The 16,347-nt window shown below is 39.8% G+C and overlaps 1 pseudogene; it reads left to right on the forward strand.

Annotated features, from left to right (window-relative positions):
- The first annotated feature begins 394 nt into the window (after positions 1 to 394).
- LOC122467073 lies at positions 395 to 15,946 on the forward strand (annotated as a pseudogene).
- Positions 15,947 to 16,347: the final 401 nt, after the last annotated feature.

Genomic DNA, 16,347 nt, shown 5'->3' on the forward strand with positions numbered 1-16,347 from the left:
CACAGTACTATAGTAAATACATACTGGCAGATCATAAGGGGGAAAGACACAGGTGGAGTCTGGAAAAATCCATGAGTAGGTTTCCTTAATGCCCTTTTTATTTTGTAAGGGGTCAAATAGAACAACTCTTCCCCTGTCAGTGAAAACACACTGATATGTCTGTGATGTTTCTGTACAAGGAAGCCCATTAGAGACATAGTGCCCAAGAATTTTATTTGGGTTCTGATCATGTAGGCACCCTCTGTCTAGGCACAGTGAGCCGTTATTATCAGTTAGGGAAAAAAGGAATACTACTGAAAATCAAGTTTTCAAACGCTAGCCAAGGGCCAACCTTGCAAGCCCTTTCAAAGGATAGCAATCTCATGTCTGCTATGTTAACTCTCTTCTGCACAGAATGGCATCACAGAAGCTAAAAGAGGAGAAAGTTTCCAGGGAGAGAGATGCTACTCAAGAATCAGGTAAGATAAGGACCAAAGTAGCCAATGGATTTGACAGTATAGAGGTCATTATTGACCTTGACACACACAATGTCAGAGGCATGGTAGGACAGAGAAGCTGGATTGGAGAAGATTCAAGAGTGACCTGGTGAGGGAATAGAGACAGCATGCAGAGATAGGATATTTCAAGAAGTTTTCTGTGAGAGGAAGCAAAAGAAGGAAAGGTAGTATAAAGATGATAGAAGTCAATAAAAGGCTTTTTACTATGTCAGATACTAGCACATGTTTGTATTAGGATCAGAATTATTCATTAGAAAGGAGAGGTGAGATTGTGGAGGGTGAGGGATTGGATCCACAGCAGGAGTGAAATGATAGGAAGAGAGATACTCCCTACAATGAAATAGGAGGGAAGAAGGAGATATACAGATTTGGAAATCCCAAAATGAGCAACTTCTTTTTTTTCTTAAAAAAATTTTTTTTGGTAATATTTATTTATTTTTGACAGACAGCGAGCGGGGGAGGGGCAGAGAGAGAGAGGGAGAGAGCGATAGAGAATCCCAAGCAGGCCCTGCACTGTGAGTGCAGAGCCCAATGCGGGGCTTGAACCCACGAACCACAAGATCATGACCTGAGCCAAAATTAAGAGTCCGTCACTTAACCAACTGAGCCACCCAGGTGCCCTCCCCCCCCCTTTTTTTTTCTAATGGGTACACAGTGCTTGGGCTTTATTTAGTATCATGTCCGTGACCCAGGGCCAACTTGGAATCCACAGTCAAGACAGAGTCACATGGCCCACAGCTCACTGGGACCCTCATTCTCCCAGTCTATCTACCCTGGTGCTGACATAAGCCAAGGGGGCCCCATAAAGAAAGAAGGTGCGGGACTCAGTTCACTTACAAGTTTTTAGAGCCCTGGCAAACTGAACTCCCAAAGCAGCTGCTTCTCCTGAGACACTGGTGTGTGGGTGAGGGTGGGTACTAAATGCTGGTCTTCTTTTGTTTCATTCTATGCTTGTTCCAAACCCTCTCCAGGGCCACTTTTCCCATGAAGAAGGTGATGGCAAAATTATGCTTATACCAGTCTCTGTTTATAATACATGTGCTTCTGAAGATTTTCATTTAAAAGTTCCTTATAAAAGTCAGCCATTTCTTCTGCATCTGTTGTTGTTTTTTGACCTGATCTGGTTCTCAGTTCCAGGCCTTTAGCTTTTAGTCTTGAATAAATAAATTCTTCTTTTTGCTTATGTCAAATTGTGTTTTTCCCTGAACTGTTGGCTCTATTCTTGTGTTTCTTATCTTAATTTTCTTAGTTTTTGTTCCAACAGTCATTTTCATGGATGGAAAAGTGAACAGGTAAAAGGTTTGAATTTTTATTTGGGGTCCGTCTCCAATTATGATAAGATTTTCTCGGCTCAGCACTGCATCCCTGCGTGCTTTGGGCGAGAGCTGATAGATGGGCCAGTGAAGGCATGGCAGAGCAGAGGGAGAAGGGCCCTCCTTGTGGGGCTGCAAGGCCACCATGGCCTGTAGCCCCCCCCCCAAATGAGCAACTTATGATGGCTTTTATTTTCTCAGACAAGTATGAGGCAGTGTCCTCAGTTGAGAGTAGAGAGTTGTGGAAATGATGTGAAAGGTGTAAGGAAAAGGTATAAGAAAGTTGGGAATTTGTAGAGTAAGGAGGAAAATGATTTGGGAAAGAGAATGTATAAAATGGGAAGCTGACAGGAGAGAGGACATACTAGAGGTTTAGGAGGACTGTGGAATTATGTAAAATGTTTTATTCGTGAGTGGCAATAATTTGAATTGATGTCATTGAGATGTTTCAACCTCTACTAAGATGTGTTTCAAAAGGAAACTGTTGTATTGGATAGCAGTTAAAAATAGGAAGGAAATGATTGGGCCTTCAATCAAACAGTTCTTTATTAGCTCAAAACTACTTTACTGTAACAATTTCATTCCCAAATTACCACTGAACAGTTGAAACTGAATGGCCAGCTAATCTTCTCAGCCTAACGCACATCAAAAAATACACCTCTAACATTACGTTATAACTTCCCCCTTCAAACAAAACAGGAAGAGTGGTTATGTTTAGCTGATTGTGTGAGATGGTCTGTCATATAGAGTTTCCGTTAGATCCTGATTATCAAGTTAGTGTATTATGTGGCAGTTACATATATGTGTATATATATATACATATATATATATATATATTTTTCGATCCTGCCATGGTGGGAATATCTTTCCATTTTCACAGAAGTGTCTCATGAACACAGAGTATATTCAAAGGCAGCTTCAAGAATGTTTTCCACCTGACAGATATTGTTTTAGTATGTGTACAGACTCTCCTATTTGCTGAACCCCCTCTGAAACACTTGTCTCAGCCACCCTGCTGCTCCCGTTATCCCATTATTACTTTAGTTGTGAGATGAAACGATTCTTTTTAAAATAAATTGGTTCCTCTAAATAACGATATGTTCAAATGGCTACTTTAGTCTCTTACTTAATCTCAGGTTAAATCAGAGAAAAGATTTCAGCATGTAGAAAATTTGTTCAAGCCTGCAGTGACCTTGGTGTTTTTTTCAATCTGTAAATCACTGTTAACCATATTTCTTAGTTTGCTAGTGCATGCGATAATTAAACTTAGATTATGCCTTTCCTAGACACAATTAATTCAGTGCTATCAATTTAATTTTTACTTGTATGAATTTTATAATGTGAGCTTTTCATGTATTTCCAAAGTATTTTTATATTATCTGGGGAGTGGGATATAACACCTATGAGAGAGAAAGGTGGAAGAAGGAGGACTGAGTAGGGAGAGCCCTCAGACCTGGGTGCTGATCTGACACCGGTGAAAACGTGGCAAGGAAACAGGATTGCATGGGGAGAGCCTCAAACTTTGATGTCCACCTAGCAAAGTCTCAGCAAACCCAGTGGGGAGCTCCAGAGTGAAGGCTGCCTGTTAGAGAAGTCCTGTGTTAGGTAGAAATGGCTAGGCCCTAGTAGTGCTGTCATGATCAGTCATTGGTGGGGGCTGCACGGGAAGATGATGACCTCAGCTTGGATACTGCTGTGTGAGGTCCTGAAGGGGCTGCAGCTGGAGGCTCTTAGCTGACTGCATTCTAACAGGTGAAGCCGCACGTCTTCATGCCTCCTACATCAGTTGTGCCCCTTTCACTAAGATACTCTTCTCAAACAGTTCAGTTCTGTAGTTCAGAAGTACAAACCGTGGATTATTGCACAGTCCCTTAACTTAACTCCTTTGGGCCAGTCCCTCATTTCTCTGTTAGGTACTCTAAACAGATTAATCTCCTAAAAGATCATTTTTATCCTGGCAGTCCTTTGCTCAAAAATATTCAGTGTCTCCCTATTATTCCCAAAATAAAGCCTTAAGGCTAACACCGGACTGGTTTCAACCTAGCGTTCTGTTTTTGTTTTTTTGTTTAAAAAAATTTTTTTAATGTTTATTTTTGAGAAAGAGAGAGAGAGAGAGAGAGAGACAGAGCATGAGTGGGTGAGGGGCAGAGAGAGAGAGAGAGAGAGAGACAGAGCATGAGTGGGTGAGGGGCAGAGAGAGAGAGAGAGAGAGAGAGAGAGAGAGAGAGAGAGAGAGAGACAGAATCTGAAGCAGGCTCCAAGCTCTGAGCTGTTAGCACAGACCTCGACAAAGGCCTTGAACTCAAGAGCTGTGAGATTATGACCTGAGCTGAATTGGACGCTTAACTAACTGAGCCACCCAGGTGCCCCTCTAGCGTTCTGTTTTTATCTACCTTTGTATCCTTTCTGGTCATTCCCTGTCGGACCTACTTATGATCTCTTCAACATTTCATTTATATTTACATGTTTCTTGTTGTTCACATAATACCTTCTATTCTATTTGACACACAATTCTTCCTTCTATCTACTTACCCAAAAGTCCAGCCTGTCTTTCAAGGTACAGTTTATACTCCCTCTCTTACAGAAAGCAGTATCGGACCCTTCTTCATAAATAGTTCAATATTTCTCCCACTTTTTCATATTCTTCCCTATTTTATTGCTCAAGTTTTAATGTAAACATGTCTCTTTCCCAACTATACTGTCATGTCGTTTGGGATAAGAGGAACACAATGTTGTTTTTTTACTTCACAAGTACTCCATGATTGAATGAAGAGAGAGATGCATGAGAGAATTGTTAGTATAAGAAGCTACTACAGAAATGCCAAAAGTAGAGGAGAGACAAAACTTTAGGGTAGGGTGGTATAGGAAAATACCTCGGGAAATATATATGTGTGTGTGTGTGTATGTGTATATATATATACACATACATATATACACATATGTATGTGTATACATATATATGTATGTGTATATATATATACACATACACACACACACAGACACACACGATTTTTCTGAGAATAAGATCCATAGCTTTTTTTCCCCTTAAGATCCCTAACTTTTATCTGATTTTCAAAGGAGTCTTTGATCACAAAAAGATTTGATACCACTTGACTAGAGTTTGGGGCCTTGGTAGAAGAGAGGTTGAGCAGGATTGAATGTGATTTGGGAAGTAGGAAATCATTGGTAATCTCAAAATAGTTTCTGAAGAATGAAGAAGCAGAAGCGAGATCCCCAGGAATTAAGCAGTGAGTGGGTGGTGAGGAAGTGGATGTAGCAAATATAGATTTTACTTCCAGAAATGTATCAGTGAATGAGAGGGAGATATATGATAATCTAAGGACTAGGGGAAAGTTTGTTTTTGGGGGGTGGGGGATAGGAGATACTTGAGCATATTTACAAGGAAGAGGTGAAGTCTGGGTAGTCTGGGTTTGTGCTATAGCCGCAACTCCAAGAGAGTAGTGGCAGAAGACTTAAACGTTTCTCACTAGTGCAAACTCTACTCTAGATTGTTATCTTCTTTGCTGAGACCATTGAGGCTGGCTGCTTCAGTCCTTAGGCTGTATGCTAATGACCAAAGGGGAAGAGAGAGATGAAGGAATGGTGCAGAGGGCTCTCACTGCCACCACTGTGAAGTGACACTTGTTATTTCCATTCATGTTTCACTAGGCAGGACTAGTCCCTGGGTCATGCTTCATTTGGGGAGGGTGTTGGGGGGATGGACAGGGAATATAGAAGAAATATGAAAAGAGATTTGGTGAACATATATAATTATCTTTGCTACATGAAAGGATCACAAAAAAAGCAAAGAGCATTTTGTGAAGTTGAAAGTGGAATGGTTTTTAAATATCCTCATAGCTTCCTACAAAAACGGAGCAAGTTAGCAAAATCTCAAACCCGTGAACAACATCAATAGCACATTTAGGTAGCAAGGTATGAACCTCCAAATATACACAGGTGGGGACACATCATGAGAGCAGCAAGATTCACATGTGATAGGAGGCAGAGAAAGCCAAAACAAAACAGAACAAAACACAAATTACACAAAGATGCCCCCAAAAGGAATCCTACTTGGTGTATTAAAGTTTCATCTAAGGGTAGCAGTTAAAATTGAAGAGAAGTTTTGTGGGCTCAATTTTTCAGGTAAACCAAGGGAACTGTGGGAAGATCAGATGGTGCTAGCATGGTTTAGGGCCTATGGGATGGTGCTAGAATAGTATAAGCTGTATGTACTTTCACAACCAACCTAAGCTCCCTTCCAGGAGCCCTACATTAGAGAGAAGCTGCTAGGACAAGACATAGAACAGGCCATGTTTTATAACTACCACAAATAGTATATTGATTATAGAAACTCCAAATCTGAAAATCCATTCCTCTATTTTCCTTACCAATTATATTCAGTAGTATTGTCCAATCTCACATATAAGAAGGCTTACAATGAGATTACATAGCACTATTGAGGTACTTCAATAATAAAATACAGTCAACACGGAGACCCTTCAAATTTCACCAAAAACTCCTCCCATTATCAAATTCCCATTCTCAGGAAAAATAAAAGTCTAAAGATTAAAACTCCTTGACAATTTAAGGAGCGCCTGGGTGACTCAGTCGGTTGAGCGTCTGACTTTGGCTCAGGTCATGATCTCACAGCTCTGTGGGTTCGAGCCCCACATCGGGCTCTGTGCTGACAGCTCAGAGCCTGCAGCCTGCTTCGGATTCTGTGTCTCCCTCTCTCTCTGCCCCTAACCCACTTGCATTCTGTCTCTGTCTCTCTCAAAAATAAATAAACATTTAAAAAAATTTGTTTAATAAAAAAAATAAAACTCCTTGACAATTTAAGTCTAAAGATATCAGTGATTAAGCTCAAATTCTCTTGCCTTTGAAATTTAAACTTCAAAGAAATATAATGTCCAGAATTCATCCTTTCTGTTTCATATTTCATTCAATCTTAGTTAGAAGAGGTTTTTTTTTATTCTTTTTTTTCCTAATTTTTTATTTTTTATTTTTTTTAATTTACATCCAAATTAGTTAGCATATAGTGCAACAACGATTTCAGGAGTAGATTCCTTAGTGCCCCTTACCCATTTAGCCCATCCCCCATCCCACAACCCCTCCAGTAACCCTCAGTTTGTTCTCCATATTTATGAGTCTCTTCTGTTTTGTCCCCCTCCCTGTTTTTATATTATTTTTGTTTCCCTTCCCTTATATTCATCTGTTTTGTCTCTTGAAGTCCTCATATGAGTGAAGTCATATGATTTTTGTCTTTCTCTGACTAATTTCATTTAGCATAATACCCTCCAGTTCGATCCACGTAGTTGCAAATGGTAAGATTTCTTTCTTTATGATTGCCGAGTAATACTCCATTGTGTATATATACCACATCTTCTTTATCCATTCATCCATCGGTGGACATTTGGGCTCTTTCCATACTTTAGCTACTGTTGATAGTGCTTCTATAAACATGGGGGTGCATGTGTCCCTTTGAAACAGCACACCTGTATCCCTTGGATAAATGCCTAGTAGTGCAATTGCTGGGTCATAGGGTAGTTCTATTTTTAAATTTTTGAGGAACCTCCATACTGTTTTCCAGAGTGGCTGCACCAGCTTGCATTCCCACCAACAATGAGAAAGAGATCCTCTTTCTCTGCATCCTTGCCAACATCTGTTGTTGCCTGAATTGTTAATGTTAGCCATTCTGACAGGTGTAAGGTGGTATCTCATTGTGGTTTTGATTTGTATTTCCCTGATGATGAGTGATGTGGAGCACTTTTTCATGTGTTGGTTGGCCATCTGGATGTCTTCCTTGGAGAAGTGTCTATTCATGTCTTTTGCCCATTTCTTCACTGGATTATTTGTTTTTTTGGGGTCTTGAGTTTGATAAGTTCATTGTAGATTTTGGATACTAACCCTTTATCTGATAGGTCATTTGCAAATATCTTTTCCGATTCTGTCAGTTGCCTTTTAGTTTTGCTGATTGTTTCCTTTGCTGTACAGAAGCTTTTTATTTTGATGAGGTCCCAGTAGTTAATATTTGCTTTTGTTTCCCTTGCCTCTGGAGACGTGTTGAGTAAGAAGTTGCTGTGGCCAAGATCAAAGAGGTTTTTGCCTGCTTTCTCCTCGAGGATTTTGATGGCTTCCTGTCTTACATTGAGGTCTTTCATCCATTTTGAGTTTATTTTTGTGTATGGTGTAAGAAAGTGGTCCAGGTTCATTCTTCTGCATGTCGCTGTCCAGTTTTCCCAGCACCAGTTGCTGAACAGACTGTCTTTATTCCATTGGATATTCTTTCCTGCTTTGTCAAAGATTAGTTGGCCATATATTTGTGGGTCCATTTCTGGGTTCTCTATTCTGTTCCATTGATGTGAGTGTCTGTTCTTGTGCCATAGAAGAGTTTTGCAAGACTTAAATAGGGTTGGAATTTTTTGTAGACAGTTGTAGCTTAGTCAAACATTTTATTAGTTTAGTATCAAGTCTCTTACTGAGTTTCTAGATAATCAAAAGAGTCAATAAGACATACAAAATTATTGCATCCCTGTTCCCACCCCCATCAGATTTAGAAAAAGCTATTCCCCAGTCACTGGTGTTGTCATTCCAGGCAAAATTTTGTTCTCAAAGCACATTTATTGGTGTTGTTAAATACCATGTAAAAGACTCTGGAGTCAGAGAGATTCTGAGTATTAGCTTTACCAAGATAGGTGATTTGATACAAGACTCAGTAATTGATGTTCTGTGAACATAAATGTAATTAGGAGCTGTTAAATTTGGCACACTGAATATTCCATTTCTAGGGTGGATAATCTGCTATTCATATTAATTCCTGTCTCAGACTAGCATTTGAGATACTGTTCTCTTGTGAATCTTAGAAATTTGTACAGTTTTGGTCACCTGGATGGCTCAGTTGGTTAAGCATCCACCTTCAGCACAGGTCATGATCTCAAGGTTCACACGTTCCAGCCCCATATCGGGCTCTCTGCTGTCAGCACAGAGCCTGCTTTGGATCATCTGTCCCTACCTCTCTCTACCCCTCCCCTGCCTGTGTTTTCTCTCTCTCTCTCTCTCTCTCTCTCTCTCTCTCTCTCTCTCTCTCAAAAATAAATAAACATTAAAAAAATAATTAAAAAATTTGTAGAGTTTGAAGACTCTATCAGTCAGGATAGGGTATGTTATGCTATAGGAACAAAGAACTTCAAAATGTGACTGGCTTAAGGAGCACCTGGGTGGCTCATTTGATTAAGCATCTGACTCTTGATTTCAGCTCAGGTCACGATCTCACAGTTTGTGGGATTGAGCCCCACATCAGGCTCTGTGCTGACAGCGCGGAGCCTGCTTAGGATTCCCTCCTTCTCTCTCTGCCCCCTCCCTGCTGCTCACATGCTCTCTCAAAATAAATAAATAAACATTTTTTAAAAATGTTAGTGGCTTAAGACAACAACAGTTTATTTTTCTCTTACACTACACATCCATTGTGGATTGGCAGGGAGTTCTGTTCACACTGTATTCACTTAAGGAACTAGGATGTCACAATCTTCACAAGTTTTTCCATGGTCCACATAGCAGGACAAGGGAATGTAACAAGTTATGCCCTGTCTCTAAAAAACTTCTGCCCAAGAGTAGCACATGTCTCTTTCACTCACATCACTTCCATTCACATTCAGTTGATCCAAATATGCTATGTAGCATTCTAACTACAAAGGGAACATGGAAGAATACCAATGCCTTGAGCTGCATTTAGAGTGAACTCTGTTCCCTAACACTGCTTGTATCTTCGGAGCCAACAGTTGTAATCCTTGGCCATCAGTTGCTGTAACTGCTTTCAGGTATAGAAAAGCCTAAACCAATGTTTCCCAAATTTGTCTGATCAAAATAATTACCTGGGTGTTTATTATTATTTAACAACTGCATGCAAAAAAATACTGATTCCTATATCCTCTTCCTACAGAAATGATTTAGTAGTTCTGAGATGAAGTGTAAGAATCTGTATTTTAAAAAATACCCTCTGTTAGACAATGAAACCTCCTTAGCATAGGTGTTGTTGTTGTTGTTGTTGTTGAATAGACTTTATTTTTTAGAGTGATTTTAAGTTCACAGAAAAATTGAGTGGAAAGTGCAGAGAAGAGTTCCTGCATATCCTTTAACCCCACACATGTACAACCTGCCCCACTATCAACATCCTGCATCAGAGTGGTACATTTTTTACAAAGGATGAAGCTACATCAAGGTATCATTATCACCAAAAGTCCATGGTTTACCTTAGGGTTCACTCTTGGTGTTATATATTTTATAGGTTTGAACAAATATGTAATGACATCTATCCACCAGTATAGTATCTCAAAAATTATCTGCCCTGCCTCTGCACCCCTCCTTCCTCAACTCCTGGCAACCATTTATCTTTTTACTCTCTCCATAATTTTGCCTCTTTCAGAATGTCATATAGTTGGAGTCATACAACATGTAGCCCTTTTAGGATGGGATTCTTTCATTCAGTATTATGCGTTTAATATTCCACCATGTCCTTTTGATGGTTTGATAGCTTATTTCTTTTTAGTGCCTAATAATAGTCTGTTGACTGGATATGGCACAGTTTGTTTATCCATTTACTGACTGAAATAGATCTTGCTTAGTTTATGAATAAAGCTGCTCTAAACATCCACGTACACATTTTTGTATGAACATAAGCTTTCAGTCCCTTTGGATAAATATCAAGTGTGACTGCTGGATTGTATGCTAAGAGTATGTTTAATTTAGTAAGAAACTATCAGGTTGTCTACCAAAATGGCTATACCATTTTGTATTCCCACCAGTAATGCATGAGCGTTCCTGTTGCTCCATATCCTTCCCAGCATTTGTCCCAGACTGTAGCTGTTAAAAGCCCATACAACTGCCAAAGTTAAAACGTTCTGAAGTCCACTCATACCTCTGAATTTATAAAGCTCCTCTAAATTCCCAGTTTTTTGTTTTGATTTTTTAATATTCCTCAACATCTGTCTGTTGGGAGGTCTTCTGACTTAAGAGCTATACTCCCTTTCCAAACTACAGATTTCCCTAGGTCCTCTAGAGGCAGCTGGTCTCCTGTGCATCCTGTGGCCAGTGAGAGAATGATTGGTCTGGGCTGTGTGGGCCTGCTGGCTGCCAAGAGATCTAAAGGCTACTTAGAGAATGCTGATTTATTCTGCATAAACTTAACAGTCAAGTGAGTCATTCCACTTCCCTGAAGGGAAAGTGAATACAGAGGCAGAGAAGCCAGGAGTTACATTCATTGGGTTCCTTCTTCATGGGAAAAAACTAAAGTATAGGAGAAGCTTTCTCTGTAATAGGGTGGCCTCTGTCTTCTTGGGGAAGTAGGAGACAACCTTATGTCATAAAAATATTTCAGGCAGGGCAAGATTTGGGGACTTTAGGAAAATAGAGGTGGTTTAGAGTAGCTGTTGTGGGGAATGGAATAAGGACTCAAGAAGAGATTAATTATAAAAAAAAATTCCTGAGTGTCCCCAATGGTCTAGAGTTAGAGTCCAATTAGATTTAGGAAGCAATCAAGGTTTAAATTAATCCAGGAGCTGAGATGAAAAACGTGAACAATGGAAGGGACTAGTACTATCCAGAGTGGGGGAAAACCAAGATCACTACAGTGACCAGGCTTCAAAAAGGACAAGTGAAGCGAATTAGAATACTGATACCACTGGCTAATGTTCATCATGGATTTAGTGTGTGCCAGATTTATGTGGATTATCTCATTTAACCTTCACAGGAAGCCTGTGAGAAATTTAGGGCATAAAGGGATTAAGTAATTTGTCTCTGGTCACTCGGCTAGGGAAGAGAGGGTCAGGATTTAAACCTAGACAGACTGACTCTACAATCTCTAGCCTTAACCATAGCAGTACGAGATGAGGATTGATGGAATTTATGTTACTCTGAGGACAAATACCAGCTTCAGTAGAACAGAAGAAATGACGAGATGAGAGGTGATGGCTGGGGATGCACATTTGTTTAAATTGTGAGAGGTTGAGCAGATTCAAGATGCACAGAAGGTAGGTGGCAAGAAGTCAATCAGGCTGAGAAAACACAAGGTCAGGTTGTCAAAACGTCATGGACAGGGTTGTTGAAGTTGTCAGGGGTGATGTAATTGGAGAGAAACTGCAATGTTCCAGAAGCTTTCAGGGTACTTAAGGGATAGACAAATATGATAGGGAAAAGAGAGTGGTATAGATATTTGTCCTAAATATCAAAGGAGAGTATGTAATTTATTGGAATCACTCACTCTCTCTCTTCTATCACTTGGGAGAGAACTACCCTCCTTTATTTTACTTAGGAGAAAGATAAGGAAAAAACAAAAGGCTAAAAACACATTGCACTGCTAATAATCATGCCTGCCTGGTGACAGAGTAAAATAAATTGTTAAACCTCTGTTTGGCCTGTCTCATTTTAACACCGAGAATCGAGCTATTAAATACTAAGTACAGGTTTCCCCCCTCTATTTGAAAGTAGAATGTCCCTATGAAACTTTTCATAAGCTGAAATGACGCAAAGGGAAGAAGCAATTACCATTAGTTTATATGGAAATTTTTTTTAGCATTCCCAGACCGAAAAAGTAACCTCTTAGGCTTTTTTGAGGCCTTAGAACACATGTTGCTAATGGATGTACAACATAAATCAAGATAAAGCACAGACGCTCATAGACACAGTTCAAAGCTATGCCGTCTTGGTGCTGAGACGCTGAATGTAGCTCCCAGGAAGGAGCTGGGTGCTGCTGCTCTTGCTGCTCTAGGTATGCAACTGCCTCTATCACATAAATTTGTTCTGCTGCAAAACCAACACAGAACACTCTTTGCGCTTTTCACCTTTTTTATTCAAAGCGAAAATCCTCTTCGGATTTCTTTCAGTTAGCACAAATAGGTACCAGTGGAGGTCTTTCACAAGAGCAAAGTGGCATAACGTGAACTTTCAAAAAGCAGGGGATACCTGAGGGTTGATGGGGGGTGGGAAGGAGGGGAGGGTGGGTGATGGGTATTGAGGAGGGCACCTTTTGGGATGAGCACTGGGTGTTGTATGGAAACCAATTTGACAATAAATTTCATATATTGAAAAAAAAAAGCAGGGGATGCCTATAATCATTTATTATGAGAACATATGTGTATAACACTTTTATTCCCAGAACAAAAATATAACACTTTTATCCCCAGAAGCTGCTTTTCTATTTTTCATTAAAAATTTTTGATGTAGTGAGAAATGTCCCATTTAAATATAACTTTTATTTCCTTGGATACTCTTGAATAAAACATTCTCTCTTGCTGTTCCCTGGCAGAAATAATATTCACTGGCACTGTTTGATGACATTTCAAAAATGTCTCCTGCTTTGTATTATTCCATTCTCAAATTTGTATTAGGTTATACTTCATGAATACATAGCATTTTTTGTAGTTGTCTGTCTGTCTCTATCTCTGTTATCATAATAGAGTGAGGCCCCTGCTGTGCGGTTCTTAATCCCTTTTCAAGTCACATACATTTAATGCCATACTTTGCTTTGAGTCCTTTTTTATTTCCACTGATTGCCCTTTACTTGTTCTAAATGGTTTGTGTCATTTAGCACTGAGTTTTGGTACTTTTGGTATTAGATGTTTATTGGAAATATCAGATGATAATCTGGCACATTGTGACATCTAGGTGTATTTTCAGCTTTTTTCTATTTATATCTCCTTTGGTGTGGCTTTTAAAAAGAAAATCTAATATCTGTTTTGTTTTTGTTTTTTTTTCCTTCTAGGGGATTTTTTCCTTGAGTAAGATATTTTGTCAAATTCATAAATGCTTTCAAAGAATCTTATATAAGTTTTAAATGGTTTCAAGGCTCTTCTGGTTTCCAGAATATCTATACCTGAAAGGTTTATACTTGAAAAAGCACCAGTAGACTTTACTGATTTAAAATACTCCTGCAATAGTCAGTTTCCCCTTGATAGGTTAGTTAATGAATTTAAATTTGTTTTGCATTTGTCTCTCTGTTTTGCCTCTGCCAAATACAAGCCCAACACCTTACTATGGCATTCAGGGAGTTACTTATCAGAATCTGCATATTCCTCCCATCCTCATTTCCTCCAAGGGCTGCCACTCTGACCCACAGTCCTTGCCTTTATCATCTCTGGCCTGGGCTGTTTCAAGAGCCTCCCAGGTGATTGACTGACCCTGGTATTCCATCCCCTATCATCTTTATCCAGAATTGTCCTATTGAAACATCAGTCAAGTCATGTCACTCTTTGGCCCTTGAATGGCTTCCCATCTCATTCAGAGTAAAAGCCAAAGTCCTCATAGTAGCTAAGAGTTCCCATGTAATCTGGCCCTTCTTTCTTCTCCCACCTGATCCCTCCCTCCCCCTCTCCCTCTCCTCCAGCTATCCTAACTTCTTGCTGTTCCTTGAATATTCCTAGATGCTTCTACCTTCAAGTCTTTGTTCAAATCATGGCCTTCTCAAGAGGCCTTCTCTGATCCCCTATTTTAAATTCATCTCCCCACAATCTCTATTCATTTCCCCTGCCATTTTTTGTTTAATAAAACATTTACTATCATCTGATATACTTTAATGGATGTATTGTTTATTACCTGCACTGCCACACACTCAAATATAAGTTCCATGAGGAGCTTATTGAATGGTGCCGGACACAGAGAAGGCTCTACAAGAAGAAAACAAAAAAAATTGAATGAATTAACTTAGCAGTCAGCATGAGAAATGAGAAATGTATACAAAACAAAATGACATGCAAGTGAGGGCACTGGATATGAATCTGTGGTTACAATAGAATCTTTCTTTGAGAAGCATAGTGGAATCCTAGAGGGCAGGGCACAGGGAATAAAAGCCTTTTCGTTTGTATGGCAGACCTCCCTCTTCAGCTTCTGGGCTCCCTTGCCGAAGGTAACGTGGGGCTGAGGTAGTGCTTATCTTCACATAGTTTAGTTAAGCTAAATTGAGGCTGCAGGATTGGTTTTACTTGATGATCTCAAAGTACAGGATACCATTAGGCTAGCTTCTCCATTCTTCAGTCTGTCATAAATTTTCATCAGGAAATCTCGTGTCACTTTTATGGAAGAATATATAGCTCCTTCTTTCCCTGATTTGTCATTCTTTCTTGATTCATAAAGCCCTTTCCTAAAGATCTACTCCATTATCATTTCTATCATGCTTTGTGTTGGGTTCTAAATCCCACATGAAACACAGTTTTATCTCAAGAAAGAAATTGGAGCTGAAAAACTAACAAATCTTTAATTCTAAGTTCTGTTTTTAGGCTGCTAGACCACAACCACCATTGGGGTGACATAATTTTGCATTTACTGCAACATTGGTTTAAAGAACCTGCCAGGGGGTACATCAAGTGCATGTGACTGCCACCTTGCAGTGTTTGCTGCTGCAGGTGGCGGTGGTGTGCTGGAGAAACCAGAACGGAACATGGAGGTGCACAACATCCTCAGCAAATGGGAAGTCAGTGTCCTGTTCTTTGGAACAGGAACTCATGTCAAGTTTTCAGGAATGACACATGACAAGGCAAATATTTAGAATTTTGAAACTGTATGATCAGATGCACAATGATCTCCTTAGGAAGGACAGAATAGCATTTTACATATGTTGGACAGAAGTAAGAGAATCAAGTCCTGGCCAGAAAGTCTCTAGAACTGTAAAGATCTGTTTGATCTGATCCTCACCTGTGAAGAAAGAGTGACCAACCCACCAGATGGTTGAAGATCTGAATTCCACAGAGCAGGAGACCTGCTAGCCAGTGTGCAATGTGGACATCCAGGGCAGCCATGGAGAGGCCACCCTCGGGCGTTCTTCATCTGTGAACTATGCCGGTGCATTCAGCACATGGAAAACATGAAGAATTAGACTGATGAGCTGTTGCAGGAGTTGGAGAAGAGCCACAGGGCTTTCGTGAACGTAGTCTGCTTCAACTGACCTGCCTGGCCTGGTGTCCAGTGGGCTGCGCACCCTTTTGAACCCATCTTCTTGAGCTTCCTCTTGTTAATGCTTTTTCCTTTCTGATATTTGTGTTTGCTTTTAGGTATTCTGCCAGTGGATAGTAGTAGTACCCAAATAAACTGTACATATGAAATGAGAAGATAGACACAAATGCCACATTAAAAACAATCAAGTTTTTTCTATCTTATGAGTGGGATATTGATTATAAAGTTTTTTTTTCTTTAACCAAAAATGAAAACAACGGTTTATAGTATATTTCCCCCCATATGTCTGTGTCTTTCTTTGTAGTTTCTTTCCCTTCCCCCCAAAAGTTGCTGGAATGTACAAATAACCAGAATAAAGCAGTGGGCTTTATCTTATTAGGAAAAATAAAAAATGAAAAAAATAAAGAAGCTGTTGGACTTGAAGGGTGCAGGCAAGACTCCCCTCCCCCACCCCCATTCTCCATTTAAACCAGCTCTGAAGATTCAGCCTTCCCTACAAAATCTTGGTCAGCTCTCATAATTTCAGATAATTTTTTTTAAGTTTATTTATTTATTTTGAGAGAGAGACAGTGTGAGTGGGGGAGAGGCAGGGAGAGGGA

The sequence above is a fragment of the Prionailurus bengalensis genome, chromosome A3 (assembly GCF_016509475.1).
Source record: "Prionailurus bengalensis isolate Pbe53 chromosome A3, Fcat_Pben_1.1_paternal_pri, whole genome shotgun sequence".
In the NCBI taxonomy this organism is placed as follows: domain Eukaryota; kingdom Metazoa; phylum Chordata; class Mammalia; order Carnivora; family Felidae; genus Prionailurus; species Prionailurus bengalensis.